This window comes from Hippopotamus amphibius, chromosome 12 (genome assembly GCF_030028045.1).
Source record: "Hippopotamus amphibius kiboko isolate mHipAmp2 chromosome 12, mHipAmp2.hap2, whole genome shotgun sequence".
Classification (NCBI taxonomy): domain Eukaryota; kingdom Metazoa; phylum Chordata; class Mammalia; order Artiodactyla; family Hippopotamidae; genus Hippopotamus; species Hippopotamus amphibius.
This window is the reverse complement of record NC_080197.1, coordinates 60282430-60301357: the sequence shown is the minus strand read 5'-3', so window position 1 is coordinate 60301357 and position 18928 is coordinate 60282430. Positions and strand designations below refer to the sequence as shown.

Here is an 18928-nt window from a genome sequence, read left to right as displayed (position 1 = left end):
AACCTTCTCGGTAGTCATATGATAATAGCTATGTTTGCAGATCTCTGTAGCACCAGCGTGTTTAACTACTGTTAAGGAGGATGAGTTAAATCATTTGTGAGTTTAGCATTTTCCTACAAGCATCTAAAGGGAATAAGCATAATGAATGTATTTCCTGTTATTACAAATGTAAAAGTAACATTCTCCATCACTTCCTTCAACCAACTTGAGGAAGAGGAGACAAACTCTTGAGATTTGGATGGCAAGATTCCACAGATGGACAAGATCTAAAGCAATCAGTATTTTTCCTATAACTAACTGAGGATAATACGCTAAACTGAACCACTGAAAATTCTGGTCAAGAATGGATGGAGAAAAATCAGGCAGTATAATTTAAAGATTGCCTGCCACAGGTTAAGACTCGGTGAGAATATATGAATGAATGAATGAATGAATGAATGAATGAATGACTAAAATGAAAGAACCATGAAATGAACACTTAAACAACTTTCAATACTTCAAAAAATTCCATAATCCAGAAATGATTACATTCTAAGGAGCCAACTGAGTCTGCACTTAGTGTTTACGGTTTGCAGACCACTCAGCAAGGACTTGTGCAGAGATTAAAAATAAATAGATGAATAAATAAATCAAAGCCTACTTCAGGACCACACAGCCTGTCAAGCAACAAAACTACAATTCAAACTTCAGAGTTTCTTCTATTTCAGCTATTCCATTTGGTTTAGTCCAAAATTCCACATGGTATTCAGACCGTTGGTCCTCAGCCTGGACTGCTCTTCTTCCACCAAGCAGGCAACTTTTGCTATCAGGTTTAATTTCACACAGCTTCATTCTGCTCCCCTGCTTGGTTCCAGAATCTCTGCATGGAATGCTTCTTCAATGTATCAACATTGTTATTTCGAATGTACAGACCGAAAACAATTCATGTAGCTCCCATCAATAAAAATATGTAAATGAAGACAAACAATTTTTATGATTTCCCATATCTGTGAATTGCAATTACTCAAGGTTTATTTCAATTACTCAAGGTTAAAATTCATCCCTTCTTGCTTCAGGAAGTCTACTCTATTGATTCCATCTTCAGATTTCTGCTCGTATCTGCTCCCAGGTTTTACCATCTTCGTCCTGACTCTCTGGATCTCTTGCTTAATGACTACAATGGTTTCTTACCTTCTCCTTTTAGCTTCTCCCCTTTCAGTCAACCTCATACTGCCACTATATTAATTAATTAATCTAAGACCCAGACCTCATCACCACCCACATTCCCTTAAAAAACAAACAAAAGATCTGAATGGCTCCCCAAGCCCTGCTGAGCTAAGCCTAATCACTAGCATGAGATTCAAAGCCATCTTTACAGATCTGAATCGTGAAGTCTATTTACGCTGTAAACAGCCCACCATATCTTTATGGTCACTATCTCCCTTTTGTATTCTCTGTGCTATATCCAAACGTACCAAAGCCAAAAAAGACACTTAAGACACCAGGACCTTAAATACATACTAGTTAACCCATACCAGTATCTAATCATACACATTCTTTAAGATCCAGGTCAAATGCTGTTTTGTCTATGATACTTTCCTTGCTCTATAAAACCTCATAGAAAGCCAGGTTGTAGCTCTTGTGTAGCCTTTTTGACATTATATCTCACACTATAATATCTGGTTTTGCATCTTCAAACTAAATTCATTTAGCACATGCTATAAGCAAAGCACTTCGAAAGGTATTTTAGGGATACAGTGGAGAACACAACAGATTCGTTCAGCAAAAAGCAAAGAGAAAAAAAATTTTTTAAGTGGAGTGGAAAGTGGAAAGTTACTCAAGCAGTTGAACGAATTCAAGGGCCAAATAAGATAATGAATGACAATTACCATATGGATTTAGTGTGATGGAGATAACCGATGACCTTAGCAACGGTTGGCAGGATAGAAGCAGAAGAGGACTGAGGAGCGAGAAGGAAGAAAGAGAACGGAGACAGTAAGTTAAAACACTGGGGAAATATAAATATGAAGGGAGTGGCAGCTGGAGGAAGAAGTAGGATCAAAGCAAAGTTTTTATTTCTTTATTTAAGATGGGAAACAACATGTTTAAATATTAAAGTTTCCAGTAAAGAAGAAGTTGAAGATACTCAATTGAAGAATCAGTGTTTTTGGAACGGCCAGAGCAAGTGGGTTTAAGCATGGGGGTGGGACTGGCCCTTCCAGAGGAAGACCCTCCCAGCAAAAAAGGGACTAGAATCACAGCAGATTCGACAATAATTTTTGGTGCTATGTGAAGTTGAGGCTGCATACCCTCTCCTTCAAAAAACAATGTCAAAGAGTAATTTCCTTATTTCTCTGCTTAAACATAAACCTGCTTCCTGTTCTTATGACTAAAAGTGAAAAAGTGTTAGCATAAACAAGAATTTTTAAGAAAATTTACTAAGTATTCATAAGCAAATTGATTTATACACTTGTTTATGAAAACAAAATATATATTTATTACATGAATATTCTAATAGTCAAAAAATGAAAATCTAAGCTTATATACCTACTTATAGTTTTAAAATAGCTTTTTAATGCATTGATTCAAAAGTCTGAAACATTTCTAGTAAACAGTTATTGGGTAATTGGAAAATGCTGCCGGAAGACTGCTAGGAGAAGGCACCCTCACCTCCTAAATTCCTTTTTCAATAATCACTTTGAATCTTTGACACGATAGTAATAATAATTTTAGAAACCACCCGTTCTTCCAAATATCAATAATATATTCTCTAACCTACTTTCTTCTGAAATAAATATGAACATGTTTCTCTGTTATTTATACAGAATGTCTCTATTTTTTAATTTATACTAAAAATGGTCACTTCTAATGTAAGGGACTCTTAATTCAACCAATTTTTATTTACACACTGTGCCCATTAGTTTAACAAATGTAAAGGAAATGCAGAGATAACAGCAGCAATGCCATTCTCCTTAGGGGAGAAGCAGTGTTGGTCATTTAGCAGGCAAACACAGGTTAAAGACCCCAAGTCATCCAGCTCGGAAGTTTCAGAGCTGATTCCAGAATTCAGGCCCTGTAAGTCCTATGAAAATTTTTTTTTAACTACTCCATGTTTCCTTCTCATAAATAGTCTCATGGATCATGTGATCATTAAAATAAACCATAACATAATTTTCAAACATTCTCCCTTACAACTAGAAGATAAAAATTCATGACTTTTTTATGGACCTACACAAGGCTACGTAGTTTTGGCTGAAATTAAAAATGACAAACAAATGGGAAATTCAGCTATGCAAAGCAACTAATCGGACACACAATTTTTAAATATTACCATATCCCTATCATTAATGCCCCTATTATGAAATAATAAGTTATTATACAAAGCCAAAGAACATGGTTCAAAATCAAAAAAATTCTGCAAATTAAGGACACAAAAATGAAAAATGATAATATACTATTTAACATGAGCTCTTTGAACACAATCTTCAGTCAATATCTTCATCAGATAATGTTGCCCTAATCACTGTTAAAGTCTATTTTCATTCACAGTTTATATTTTGAGTATAAAGAAATTTTTTTTAATGTTTTACCCAACCTATAAATCCAAGTGATCCTTAAACCATGTAAGTCACATCATGCCCCTTTATTGGCTAAAATCCCCTCAATGATTCCCATCTCACTCAGAATAATGATCAAGGTCCTGCTATGGTTTACCAGGCCCTATATAAAGGACATTACATTATCCTCCTCTTTCTCATCTCTTACTTGTCCAGTCCTTACTCCCCCCTGGCAACAATGCGCTTCTTGATGCTCCTTCAACATACCAAGCACACTGCTTATACCTGTTCTTCCCAATGAATGTACCTCTCTTCCCCCATGTATCTAAATGGTTCCCTCTCTCACTCCACTCAGGTCTGTGGCTCCATCCTCTCCTTATCAGAAAGGCCTTCCCTAGACATGGTATTGGATACAGCCCCCATCATTCTCTATTTACTCTGCTTTATTTCCTCCCTAGCATGAATCTGTATTAACATATATATCAAAACCTTCATTTTAGGTTTTTCTCCTCTAGAATGAAAATAAGAGTTCCGTAAGAGTAGAACTTCTGTTATATGAATGAATGAATGATCATCTTTTCATTTCACCCAGCTGAATAGGGAACTTCTGCAGAGAAACAACAGTAAAAAAACAAATCTTAACGTTCTTGAGTTCTTCGAATATCAGTACAATTCAAAGTATCAGTATCAACGGTATTCTTTATCAAAATATAAAGTGGTGAAGATGACAAATGCTTATGGTATTCTTTATGCGTGTGTACAATGTTGTATGCAGAACTGTTTGTGTTCCGCAACCTGCAAGGCACATAATGCAGTGGATCTACATCATGTCAAGAAACATAGATGTATCTCTGTTACTAACATTTCATGTGGCAGGGGGTGGCAATTTAGGTTGGTAAAATAGGTAGATTGGATCAAGGCTCTTTCTATCCCTCAAGACTATAAGGGATCTGTGAGATGTTTGTCTCTTCCTTTTTGATTTTGCTTCTAAACATGCAAAACTCAAACAACAACTGTATTCAATTTAAGGTCAATATATACATAATGATATATACATAATGGCGGCCAAGAAAAATCCACCATTGTTGGCTTCAATTTATTTCTTTCTAATGTTTAGTTCAATGATATATATACATTGAAAATTGGGAGATGCTTATAACCAGAAAACTCGTTATGAAAGCATCACACAAAAGTGGTTCTCAACTCTTCAAGAATCAGTGCAAACTTACAAACTCAATTATTTGGGCATATCATTCTAAACACAGCTTTTCGCAGGACTCTTACTTAAGAGCAGAGACCTGAATATATGCAGTGCATCAAGATACACTTGAAATTATCTTTCCTTTTGCTGGAGAGCAGTGTTCTCTCAAGATACATATAATAATAATCTGTCTAGTCCATAATGCTAGAAAATAACTAAATCCCTGAAGCATCCAGGCAGAAGAACTTTAAGCTTAGCTCCTTTCTGAATAAGCCATTTCACTTGAAGAGATGTCATCAGACTGAAGAACAAAGCCATTTATCTCTCTGTGTGATGAAACCTGAAAAACCCACTGGTAGTTTCTCTCCAGGAGACCTGGTTGTGGGGGAGCTAAGTCAAACTCCAGGAGAGTTGTGGAAGTGGCAACACTGGAGGGGTAACAGAGAGGGAGAGGACTCACAAGCTTCTATAAGTAACTAAGCAATAGTAGCAAGAGTTTTAATCACTGTTTAAAACAACCGGGAGCCTTCCCTGAAGCAGGAGATGAACACGAGCCATCAGTCACTCATGGTGACACTCAGGGCAACGGGAGCTGCAAAGGCCAGCATCGCTGCATCCAGCTCACTGAGGAGTGTGACTTACACTAAACTTTCCACAATGGCTGAGAAATGCTCACCGTAGACCATTTGACTATTGAGATTTTTCTATCTACATAGAAAAATCTGTTTTAATTAACGTTCATCTTACATACGGTAGTCAATATTCAGTAGTTAAAATTTGCGTTGGTAAACAGATTGACTCTAAGAGTACCAAGAGCTTTTAGAGGTGCCCCTATACCCAGAGAATATAGCAGAGAGGAAAGGAAACTTGACTTTCATGACCCAAACTTGACTTTCATGACCCACTACAATCACATAATTGATAACACTGTATATGTTTTAAAGTTTTGATTCTGAAAAAGTTATCAAAAAGTCTACATTTCAAAACAGTTTATATAATAAGAAGAACAACAGAAATCAGGGTAACTCTGGATCTTATTAGGTAAGAAATTTTCCTCCATTCCTAAAAAAAATCTCTTCAAATTATTTTTTCATCTTCAAATCCTAAAAAGAGAATGCCCAAGTACTGACCTTATGATATAAAGGCTCTAGTCATTATTTGCAAAACTGAAGACCATACCAAGTAAGCAGGACAAGAAATAAAGTAAGAGATCGAGAACTCCAGAATTAACGACAAAGGAATGATCAGCAAATGATAATGCAATGTTCTGACCTGCTGAGTCTCCAATCTCTCCCACTCCTGATGTCCTTGATATTATCTATTCCTTGCAATGCTAAGAGAAAAAAAAAAAATTTAGAGAGACATCAAAGTAATTCCAAAATAAAAAGTTAAATATCATAAGGAGAGTTAGACAAGATTTCTACTACATAACTTTGGACGAAATATTAACTCATTTCACTGCAAAATTTTTTCTAGACCAAATTCATAGCCACACAACAATATCAGACTCATAGAACTATGACAGTTAATAGCTGATGAATAATAATAAATAATCAAAAAACAAACTTTCATAAATCACAGGCAAGATATAATGACAGCTGAAATGTAAAATATGTGAACCAGTTATATTGAAGCTGTTTCAATTAAATCACTTTTTACAATCTTTATATCATTAATTCAGTAATGTGAGCACATGTGTGTGTATGTGGCCTACGATCACCCCAACCCAGTTTTATTGAGAGAAACAGTTTTAATCATCCTTATATATAGTCTATGATGGTTAATTTAAAATATACTTATAACACAACATTATTTACAACTATAATGCTTTATGGATAACAGGCTAATAAGCACTGAAATTTATTAAGTACAGACTAGCACTTATCCACAATTTACTAGGCTACTTCCTTCTTAAGTTGAATACGAATAAAAGATTTACAAACTCATTGAATAATTTCCAGATTAAAACAATAATAACAAAATTAGCAAAATAAAAATAGAAACACTGTACTTATACTCAGTCACTTTATCTGAGCCAGACTCCAATGTCATAAAAACCAGGGTTTAATCATTGGTCCCATGAAAGAAGACCTTCCTGTCTTTAGAAATTTATCTAACCTCTTTACAGGTTTATTTTCTTGATCTATAAAATGGTTTCACAGGCTTGACATGAATCCAAAAATTCAAAAATTTTTCAACACATGTAACTATTTTATCATGATTTTATTATTTATTTTTGGATGTAGAATAATTTTTATAAGGGGAGGGTCATTATCTACGCTCCACTTTTTAAGCTCTGGCCCCCAGATGATTAAGTTCTATGGTTTCAAAATATTTAAACATTTATCAGTGATTTTTGTAATCCTGCAACATGATTATTAAAATTGTATAAATATAAATTACGTAACTCTTCTGCCCTAGGATGGTTTAGTCACCTGTGTCATCAATCAGATTATGTGGTCAGTATTTTAAACAAGACTTCAAAATGATACTTTTAAGGTAGTAGAACTCTATGTCTAGGATGTTGATCTAACATACTAGAGCCAGAGATTTAGAGATGATCTAGGACCAGGTTACTTGTATAACTTTTGATGATTAGTTTATATAAGACTTTTCATTTTTAAAGGCCACAATAACTTGAGGTGATTTCTGGGGTACCTAAGTTAGTTTAAAAGATACAAAATAATGAAAGGAATTATACACCAAAACCAAGTGTGATTTATCCCAGGAATGTAAAGTTGGTTTAACATCTAAATATCAAATAATGTAACATACCATACTAATAAGATAAAAGACAAAACCATACAATTATCTCTATAGATGCTGAAAAGCATTTGACAAAATCCAACACCCTTTTATGATATAAACGTTCAACAAACTAGCAATAAAAGGGAACTTCCTCAACCTAATAAAGAGCATCTACAGAAACCTCACAACTATCATACTTAGTAGTAAAAGTCTGCTTTCCCCCTACGATCAGAAATAAAAGACAGGGACGTCCACTCATATTGCTTCTATTCAAGATTGTACTGGAGGTTACAACTAGGTTCATTAGGAAAGAAAGAAAGAAAACACATCCAGGTTGGAAAGGAAGAAGTAAACTATCTCTATTTGTAGACAATGTTATTTTTATTTAGAAAAATCCTAAGTAATTCACTAAAAAATAAAACTATTAAAACAAATGAACAAACTCAGTAAGGTTGCAGGATACTTGATCAATATATAAAAATCAATTGGACTTCTATATACTAGCAATAAACATTCTTAAGAAAACAATTCTATTTACAACAGCATGAAAAAGATAAAATACTTAAGTATAAATTTAATAGTATAAGTGAAAAAAACTTGTACAGTAAAAACTAAAACACTATGGAAAGAAATGAAAGAATCTCTTAAAAAGATAAAAAGATATCCCACATTCATGGATCAGAAAACTTAATATCCTTAACGTGAAATACTCCCCAAATTGATCTACGGATTCAACACAATCCCTATCAAAATTTCAGCTGGCTTTTTTTGGTAAAAATCTAAAAGCTTCCCCTAAAATTCATATGGAAATACAAAGGATCCAGTATAGCTAAAACAATCTTTAGAAAGAAAAAAAGTTAGGAATGCATCCTTCACAACTTCAAAACTGAAGACAAAACTACAGTAATCAAGACAGTGTGGTACTCGCCTAAGGATATAAATATAGATTAGTGACATAGAATTGAGAATACAGAAATAAACCCAGTCATTTATGCTCAATTGATTTCTGACACACTTGCCAAGACAATTCAATGGGGGAAAGAACAGTTGTGGTATGACAAAAAATATATAAATAAATCTGCCTTTGTCCCTGGTTCTTGACACAGAGAAACCCTCAGAATTCCCTAAGTGATAGGTGTGACTTTGTGATGCTATGAGGTGACTCTTGGCGGAGTTCCTAGATAACTTTAGGCTGAGAGAGGATGTCAGAAAAAGGAACCCAGTGATTTGAGGGCTGGAACTTTGAGACACCTCCCACTCCCTCCCCCTGAACCTCCCTCACACTGACCTCTGAGGAGAGAAGAGGGGCTGGAGATTGAGTTAATGACATGGCTCGTGATTTAATCAATCATGTCAGTGTAATTATGACAATAAAATCATCAATAAAAGCTCTAAATAACAAAGCTCAGAGAGCTTCCTGCTGGAGAATATATTATTGTACTAGGAGCGTGGCAACCCTGCCTCCACAAAGACAAACTCTTTCAGACTTGTGCTATATACCCCTTCATCTGGCCGTTCATCTGAGGCCCTTATAAAAAGGCTGTTATAAGTAAGCACTTTCATGAGTTCTGTAAGTCATTCCAGTAAATCACAGAACTTGAAGCAGTGTCGTGGGAACTCCCAAATATGTAGCCAATTCAGCCAGGCAGAAGTGCCCCTTGCCTGGGGACCTCACTTGCAGCTGTCTTCTGAGGTAAGGGCAGTCTTGTGGGTACCTTAACCTTTAGCTTGTGGCATCTGGTGCTAACTCCAAGTAGTCAGCATCAGATTGATTTGAATGATAGGATGCTGAGTTGATCTCAAAGAATTAGTATTGGAACATGATCATCTTTTCAAGGAATGGTTCTGGGACAACTGGCTACTTACATACAAAAGAATGGAATTGGAACCCTACTTCAAAAACCATATAAAAATTAACTCAAAATGGATCATATACTAAATGCAAGACCTAAAACTAGAAAACTCTTAGAAAAAAGCATAAATATTTGTAACCTTGAGTTTTTCAATGGTCTCTCAAATATAACACTGACAGGTAAAACAAATAAATGAAAAAACTGATAAAATGGACTACATCAAAATACAAAACTTTTGTGTTTAAAAGTACACCATCAAGAAAGTGAAAAGACAGCCTACATGATGGAAGAAAATATTTGCATATCACAGATCTGATAAAAGACTTGTATCCAAAATATAGAAAGAACTCTTACAACTCTATGTTTAAAAGTCAAACAACCCAATTTTTTAAAAGGGAAAAGAATCTGAGTAGACATTTTACCACAGAAGATATAAAAATGGCCAATTAGCACATGAAATTTACTCAACAACATTAGCCATTAGGTAAATGCAAGCTAAATTTACCTAATGATAAATTTACCACAATGATAAACTACTTCACATCCACTAGGATGGCTATGAAAAAAAGATAATAACAAATGCTGGTGAGGATGTAGAGAAATTGGAACTATGTATGTCACTGATAAGAATGTGAAATTCTGCAGTTGTTCTGGAAAATAGTTTGGCAATTCCTAAAAGGTTACATACAGAGTTACCATATGACCCGGTAATTCCACCCATATGTACACACACAAGAGAAATAAAACATATGTCCACACAAACCTTTGTTCCTGAGTGTTCATAGCAGCATTATTTATAATAGCCAAAATATGGCAACAATCTAAATGTCCATCAACTGATGAATGGGTAAACAAAATGTGATATATCCATACAATGGGATATTATTCAGCCATAAAAAGGAATGAAGTACATGTTACAAAATGGATGAATCTTGAAAATATTACACCAAATGAAAGAAGCCAATAACAAAAGACCATTATATTGTATGATTTCATTTATGAGAAATGTCCAGAATAGGTAAATCTACAGACATAGAGCAAATTAATGGTTACTTAGAGTTATAGAGAAAAGAAACTTGTCGGGTAATGGAAATGACTATTAATGAATATGTAGTTTCTTTTTGTCAGATGAAAATGTTTTAAAGTTATGTTGTGATAATATTGAACATCTCCTTGAATTTACTGAAGAACAATGACTTGCACACTTTGAGTGGATTATATAGTACAGAAACAATAATTCAACAAACCAGTTTTTTAAAAATTATCAATATATAGATAAAACAGACATTAACATATTATTCCCATTTTAAAAGGAAAAGTACCCACATTTGTCTTGAAAAGGTCTAACTATGTTAAGAGGATCAGGAGTAATTTTATATTTTGATAGAGTATTCTTTGACAGATAATATTAATGGCATGCCAAGATTAAACACCAATAATAAAATAATAGGAAGGTGGTCTACTTTAAACTAGTCTTCAAAGGTTAGTATTTCAGTATAACTCAAGTATTATAATACAGTCCAAGTAAAATTTTCACTTTTTCAAGGCTGGTAATGTAGAAAAATAATTTTAAATCCAAAGTATGGTGATAGTTCAGAATACAATTTGTTAAAAGCTGTAAATCATAGAGACACTTTGTGATTTTAGAATTCTTTATATTGGAATGACTGTTAAAAAAAGAATACTTTAGCTGCCAAACAAAATTCAAGAAGCATGTGAGGAAACATATATTTTGAAAATATCAAATTTCAGTGATATAAAATTCAAGTTTCCCAATCCTATCTATTTAACCTTTAATTTTAATATGAGTTCATTTAAACAAACACTCAGAACCTACATTATCCCATGGGACTATCCCATATTCACCCAATTTCATGATGTAATAAGAGTTTTATGATTAAGCAACCTGATGAATCCGAGTTACACAACCTACAATAACTAAACTCTTTGTTATGCAATACATGTTTGACTATTCAAGTATATTTTTTGATATTGACAGTTACATAAGGTCTGCTGCCTTCTTTAAACTGTGTGCACACACTGCTTTGAGTCTGGCTGGGAATTTGTTTAATAGCAACTATCTATCTATTCATCTACTTATTTACTCAACAAAAAGTTACTGAGCGATTAACATAAGATACTGTGTAGGTAATAATGCAGAATGGAAAAATAAAAAGAATTCATGTTTTGAGATCATCTAAACTTGAGTTTGAGTTCAGGCCTCAACATTTTTAGGGGCCAAAATCTTTCTGAAACTTAGTTTTCTCATTTTTAAAGTGAGAAAATAAAATTAATAAATATTACAGAACCCTATAATAAATGTTCATTTCTTTTTTCTGCCTACTTGGAAGGCTAAGAAGATTAATCAGATATGGAGTCTGCATTTTTAGTAATTAACATTACAGCAGACATTATAATGTATATAAGTAAATTATATAAGGTGAAAAATTATACAGTAGAAATTTCCAGTGATAAAATAAGAAATGAGATGATCTATACCAGATATACATAACATGGCATCATCATCACCAAACAGAAATAGCACTGTTATAGTTGATTACCAAGCTAATTAAATAATTATCAAGTAAAAAACAGAAGATCAATAATCTTAGTTTGTCCCAAGGAAGTTCCAAGTAATTGCAACTGTACTTTTATAAAAGATTATAACGTTATAGAAGATTATATATAGAAGAGATGCATACTTATTGGTATTGTTTCTTATGATAATGAATGAAAATACCACATTTCTTCTATCAAGAATTTGTTAATTCTTGCTATCCCAGCTCCAGTACATATGCACAACCAATGGAAAGTTACTTTAAGTCTTGGTTCCCCCATTTCCTCATCTGTTAAATGGGAATTATCATCATGCATGCTTTATGAGGTGATTAACAGAATAAAATGAGTTAATGCATGTCAAGTGCATGAGTGCCTGGTCCATTAAGTACCACTTAGTAACACTCTAGGTACTCAACCAATGTTCAACAGTCCTATCCCTCTTATTACAATCTTTTACACTATAGCAAGAATGTGTATAGGCATTTTAATTAAATTTTTAATTACCATTCAATGAGAGGTGAAATGTCACAGCAGAAAATATTTTTGTATGCATATTGGGAAACCTAGGGCTTTTTCTTTATATCATTCATAATGGCCAGCAGAATGAGGTTCTATGACTGGCCAAGATAGATCGTATGCCGTGCGGTGGGCAGATAATGAAAAAACAGTTGTCCCAAAAGAAAGAGTACATATGTATGTATGGGGGGGGATGCTCTTTGCAGAAGAAGGGCATAGGAAGGCATGCTGAAAGACATAACAACAGTTGCCTACCTGCATCTACCAAGTAAACAGGGATAGTCTTTGTTTTGCTATAATTTAGGTTTTTTAATTTAACTGAACGCAGAAGATGGTAAATAAATGGGTAATTTCTATAAACTTAGCAAGTGATTTCTATAAACTTAGAACTCTTTAATTAAAAAGTCCTCATGATAATAATGGAGGGCGCCTCCTCTCCCTTACTTGCTGCATCTAATTGGCCATTGAATCATCCTCATCCCATCTCTCAAATATCTATAAAATCTGTCCCTTCCTCTCTGTTTCCATAGATATCACCCTTCTCCACACTAATGTTCTTCTCTTAGCTTGACTATTACAAGTGCCCCCTTCCTTAGCTGTTCTCCTTGCTCTAGTCTCAAACCCTACGAGACAACTTTTCCATGTTCTGCTATTCTTCCCCACCTACTCTTCCCTCAAGACCCAACCCCATCATTATGTCTTCTCAGTGAAGTCTTTTCTAGCTCTCCAAGGGATACTGAGGAACTTTTCTTTTCAGGGGACTTACAAATGGTAACTCAGCATACATATGGAAGTATCCACTTAAGGGTTATGTCAAATTAGCACAAGTTTTTATTATAAGACCCCATGCTGGAAAGGCATGGTAAAGTGGGGCCTTTCCTATGTGGCTACTGAAAGTTAAAAGTGATTCAAATTTTTTGAAAAAATATTTGGATCATCTATACCAACAATCTTACACATGTTCATATGTAATTTCATTTCTGGAAAATATATCCTGAGAAAAGAATTCCAAAAACAAGAAAAGTTTATGCACAAATACATTTATCTAGAAATTATTGATAATATGAAAAAAGGAATGCGTCAAAATGGCTAACAATAGGGCACTGCTTAAATAAACTATAGATCACCTCCCTCCTAATCTGCTAAGGAAAAGAGCCTTAAGTAATTAGCAAAGCCCAGATTCAAATACACATTCCTGTGACTCCAGTGCCCGAAAGTTCCTAAACACTAATTTTGTTCCAAAATGTTAATGTTCTAAAGGATTAATTTTGGTTAATAGACAGAAGATTTGTAGTTTATATAACCAATGATATACACACACACAGACACACACACACACACACACACACACGCACTGGCACACAAGATAGAAAAATGCCTCAAAGGATACATGCCAAAATGTTACAATATTAATTTTAGAATTACAAAAATTGCTTAGTTTCTTTTGCTAATCTACATTTTCTAAACATTTCTCTAATAAATTATATCACTTTCATAACAAAAAGATTATTAGATAGAATATCAAAATTTTGTACAAATTGTATACTGCTATTTAAGTGTGGGGATCAAAGGGTTCTGCAAAGGTTCTGAGTTGGCATCTAGTGCCCTTATAATAACTCCATCTTCCTCCTCAGAAAACAGACACCCACTGGGGCACCCCATCCAGGTCCATTTCCTATGTGTTAACCAAGTCTTTCTAAAAATGCATCTACTGACTTATTTTATTCCATTAGACATCTTATCTACACTGACCCTTCACTAACTTCACAACCACCCTATGAAGTGTGCATTATTAACGAACAGCAAATGAGGATACTGAGTTAAACTTAGTTGGTTTAACCATGGTCAGCCCGTGGCAGAGCTGAGATTTGAACTCCAGACTTCCTGCCATGAACAACAAGACTTCACCGCACACCTGTCAGAATGGCTATCATCAAAAAGTCTACAAATAACGAATGTTGGAGAGGGTGTGGAGAAAGGGAACCCTCCTACATTGTTGTGGGAAATGCAAAATTGGTGCAACCACTATGGGAAACACTATGAACACTCCTCAAAAAACTAGAAATAGAACTACCATATGATCCAGCAATTCCCCTCCCAGGTATATATCTGGAAAAAAAAAATGAAAAGACTAATTCAAAAAGACCCATGCACCCCAATGTTCACAGCAGCACTATTTATAATAGCCAAAACATGGAAGCAACCCAAATGCCCGACAGACAACTGCAATATTATTCAGCCATAAAAAAGAATGAAATTCTGCCATTTCTGGCAATGTGGATGGACCTAGAGAGTATTATACTTGGTGAAATAAGTCAGACAGAGTAAGACAAATACTGTATGATATCACTTATATATGGAATATAAAAAAATGCAAATGAATGTATATGCAAAACGGAAACAGACTCACAGATATAGAAAACTGTGGTTACCAAAGGGGAGAGGGAGGGGTAGAGGAAGAAATTAGCGTGGATTAACAGATACAAACTACTATATATAAAATAGATAAGCAACAAGGATATACTGTATAGCACAGGGAATTATAGCCATTATATTGTAATAACCTATAATGGAATATAATCTGCAAAAATACTGAATCACTATGCTATATATCTGAACGTTACACAATACTGTAAAAAAGTATACTTCAATTTTAAAAACTCCATTCTCTTTCCAATAGACCACTTCAAAAGATACTTGTCCATGTACCAATTCCCCATTTCTTTCTCTTTTCAAAGTGTTTGTGAATGTATCAAATAAAGTAATCCTGACTAACATGGAAATGAGCTAGTCAGGCTGCAGTGGGGAAATACAAAAATCGGAGGCCTCCACCCCCCCACCTGTCACTATCCCTTCTGCCTTTTATTTCCTGCCTAGCACTTAGCATCTCTAAAACTAGTTTGTTTTATGAACTTGCCTATTTTGTTCATTGCTTTACCCTCAGCACCTAGAACAGTTCCTGATTTACATTGGGGTTTAATAAATATTTAGCACATGAATAAATAAATGTACTTATGAGAACAGGTGCAAATTCCTCTCTTTGCTAAGCTATGTGTCTCTTGACAGATCTACTAGCCTCTCAGCTTTTAAATGTCCACTTCTTTAATGCAACACTGCCCAAGGTTGTTATGAGTTTAAATTCATTCATTCAAAAACTATTTATTGAGCACCAACTATACGCCAAACACTATTCTAAGCAATGTGATAGTAACAGGAACAAAACAGACAAAAATCTCTTATGCAGCTCATCGCCTGGTGAGTGAAGACAGAAAGGAATGCAGCATAATATGTTAGATGATGATAGGTATTTTGCAGACAAAGCAGCTTGTGGATAGGAATCTGACAGGAGGATCTGCAGTTTTAAGCAGGGTAACTGAGAAGGGGGACATCTGAAGAAGGAGGTGATGGAATAGACGTGCATACTGGGGAAAGAACTTTTCAGGCAGCAGGAATAGCATGCTGGCATGACTGATTTTCAGAGTGGCTGCAGTGCAGTGAGTGATGAGAGTGTAGTAAGAAATGAGATAAGATAAGTGAGGCAAGGAAAAGGACTGACTGTGTAAAACCTGTACGCCATTGTAAGGATATTGGCTTTTGTTCTTAGAAAAATTAGCAGTCATTGGAGGGGTCTGAGCAGAAGTGGGATATCCTGTGACTGAGGTTTTTAATAGGCTCACTATTTCTCAATAGAGTTGCTACTGGCATTTTGGGTGGCCAACTCCTCTTTGTCCTGACCATCAAGCACACGGCAGGTCATTTGGCATCTCTAAACTCAGCTCACCAAATACTAGTAGTACTCCCCACACTTTTCGACAACAAAAAATGCTCCCATTTATTTCCAGAACTATGTTAAGAATAGACAATGGTAAGTGTAAAGTTAGAGTCTATTTTAATATTTCAGATAACACTTTATGTCATCTTGAGCCAAACTGGCAGTGGTGAATTCAGAATACATATTTTTTAGAGACAGGCTTTGCACATGGATTGGGTATGGGTTTGAGTGAAAGCTAGGAGTCAAGGAAGACTCCCCGGTGTTCTGAACAAGCAAGTAGAAGACTGGAATTGCTCTTCACTGAAATTGTGAAGACTCGATGTGGACAGTGAAGATTTAGTGAAAAAAGCAGGCATTCAGTCAAGATACATTAAGAACTACTACATAAAACTGCATGTCTATATTTTATGCAAGAATTTCGTGAAATGAGTTAATGAGTAGCTCTGAACTGACAGATTTCAGTTAGGGTGCATTTTATGAAGGAATAGAGTTAACAGAAATAAATATTAGGTAAATATATGAACAAATAATTACTAATAACTAATTGTAGGTTATTAACTAGTCTAAGTAATCAGATGATACCAAGAAAAGTGATTTTTTTAAATATAACCCAAAGGAATGAATTTAATTGTGGGATTTTGAACAATAAATGGCGTGTGAGTAAGCAGGCTTTTAATGCTGTTAAAATCCCACCAGGCCCACACTGCTTGAAGCAGATGTCCTACAGTGAGATCAGGTTCAGCCTTGGGAAAACAGTGAGTGCCACAACTCTACGGTACCCCACACTGACTATGCACTGCCAATTCCAACACTGTGGAGTCAACTGGTCAATATGTGCAACCTTTTCTACATTTACGGGCCATTTAAGGATTTCAGAGAAAAGCTACATCCAGACATTGTTTAGCCACCCTTTACAGGTAGAGTTGAGTCATTCTTCCATGGACAGAACAAATTATCTGAATCAACACAATGACTGATCGATACAAACATACAATATAGAGTTGCTAGGAGAAAGCATCCAATTGCATCACTGCTAGAACCTCTTCCCTAGTAGTAGCATTCTGCCTGCTTGTCAAACTAGAAAAGCAGCATTTTGAACAGCAATGCTCATCACATAAACCTGAAGATTCTTCCCAAATGTGTTAAATAACCAAGCTCATACAGTCAGAACACTTTCCTTCGCTTTGGATTTATATGACAGTTATGAATATTCTATCTCAATATTTTCTATCAATATTCCCTGTGATTTATTACAGGGGAGATATTGTATTCCAAAAGAAGTCCCTGTACACACATGTACAAATGAATGCACCCTGCTTCCTTCAGAACATGGCATCGTTTTCCAGACTGACTTGGCCTATTGTTAGATACCCTCTTTCCCTCCATAACATTAGTGCAGGGGAACGGGATGTAATCCTTCAGTCAAATTGCATCTCCAATCCCCAGTGAGCTAGAGAAGTTAGAAGGTTCATACAAAGGTGGTTGCTTGAACTAAAGTGGGAAGGAACGTGATAAAGAAGTACTAGTGGCAAACAGATGCCCTAGGGGCTTCACATTGTTGTTTCATTGGAAGGACATAGTGTGTCATAATGAATTACCATTAATTGGAGCCAGCAGTACTGTTAGAATGAGCCCAGCAACCAGGATGACAAACAGTGCCTGCAAGATCATCTAATGAGGGGACAAGACTGCTTCAGTAGCGCCGCTTCACTCAATTAGTGGACAAGGCTTTTAATGCCGCTCTACACAACTAAAGCAATTTTGATTACTTAGAGCTAAGTCTCCATTTAGAATGTTTTGGAAGCTGGAACAGGGTTTCTTCCTTTTTTTTTTTTTTTTAATATAATTTAGCTTGAGAGTATTTGAATGGTAATAAGCTATTTGAAAGCCAATCACATTATTTCTTAGTTTTCCCTAAGTAACATTGAAATATATTTTTTAAAAGTTCAAATGATAGAATTTACTCTCGTAAATGAAATGTAAATAAGATAGCAAATGATTAAGGATATGCTAAGGGTGTGTGTGTGTGTGTGCGTGCGCGCGCACGTGTGCAGGCACTATGTGTGTCTCTCTGTGCCAGAATTACAGTTGGTGAATTTCATTTCATCAGCCAACATTATCAGGAGGGTTGCATATTTATTCTATATATCCACATTTTTAAAAAATTCCAGATCTTGCCTTCTTTGGCTGGGAGCACTTATATTTCATAGCTTTTGATACGGGGAACTGACTTTTCCACTTCATTATTTTTTTCACTATGTCACTGCATGATGAAAAGCACTGATAAGTGCAATGGCACGACTTTCTTTAATAACGTGATCACTGACTTACCTCATAACTAAAAGCTTACCTTACCAGAGGCTATTGAGGCTTACTAAATTCCTTTCATTCTCACTAGAAACATACAGGGTGCTCACTCCATACATCACTCCAGTCATCTTCTAGCTTTTTATCTACTCAGTGTGTTTAATTCTCAGGCTGCCTGCACTGTGTGCAATTCTATGAAAATGTGCCTTTTTCATTAGAAAGTCACTAGGTAAAAGGAAATTCTATGAAAATGTGCCTTTTTCATTAGAAAGTCACTAGGTAAAAGGAACGACTCAAGTCCTCAAGGAATTACCCAAGACACACCCATAAAATTTTACTACATCGAACACAAATTCCACACAGACAAACAACGTGAACCTCAGGATTACACACACATGCCCCTTCCTCCTCTGCTTCCTGCAGGTGAGCACAAATA

At 35.2% G+C, this 18928-nt stretch overlaps 1 protein-coding gene across 23 annotated transcripts in view; it reads right to left on the bottom strand.

The window, feature by feature from the left end:
• SOX5 (SRY-box transcription factor 5) overlaps nucleotides 1-18928 on the bottom strand; it is a 952888-nt gene that overhangs the window by 625503 nt on the left and 308457 nt on the right. For 22 of the 23 annotated variants that reach the window (XM_057701095.1, XM_057701087.1, XM_057701097.1 and 19 more), the window contains one exon: nucleotides 6010-6070. The exons of the other annotated variant lie outside the window; for it this stretch is intronic. The gene's annotated coding sequence lies outside the window, so the exon portion shown is untranslated. The remainder of the gene's footprint in view (nucleotides 1-6009; nucleotides 6071-18928) is intronic. 23 annotated transcript variants of the gene reach the window in all.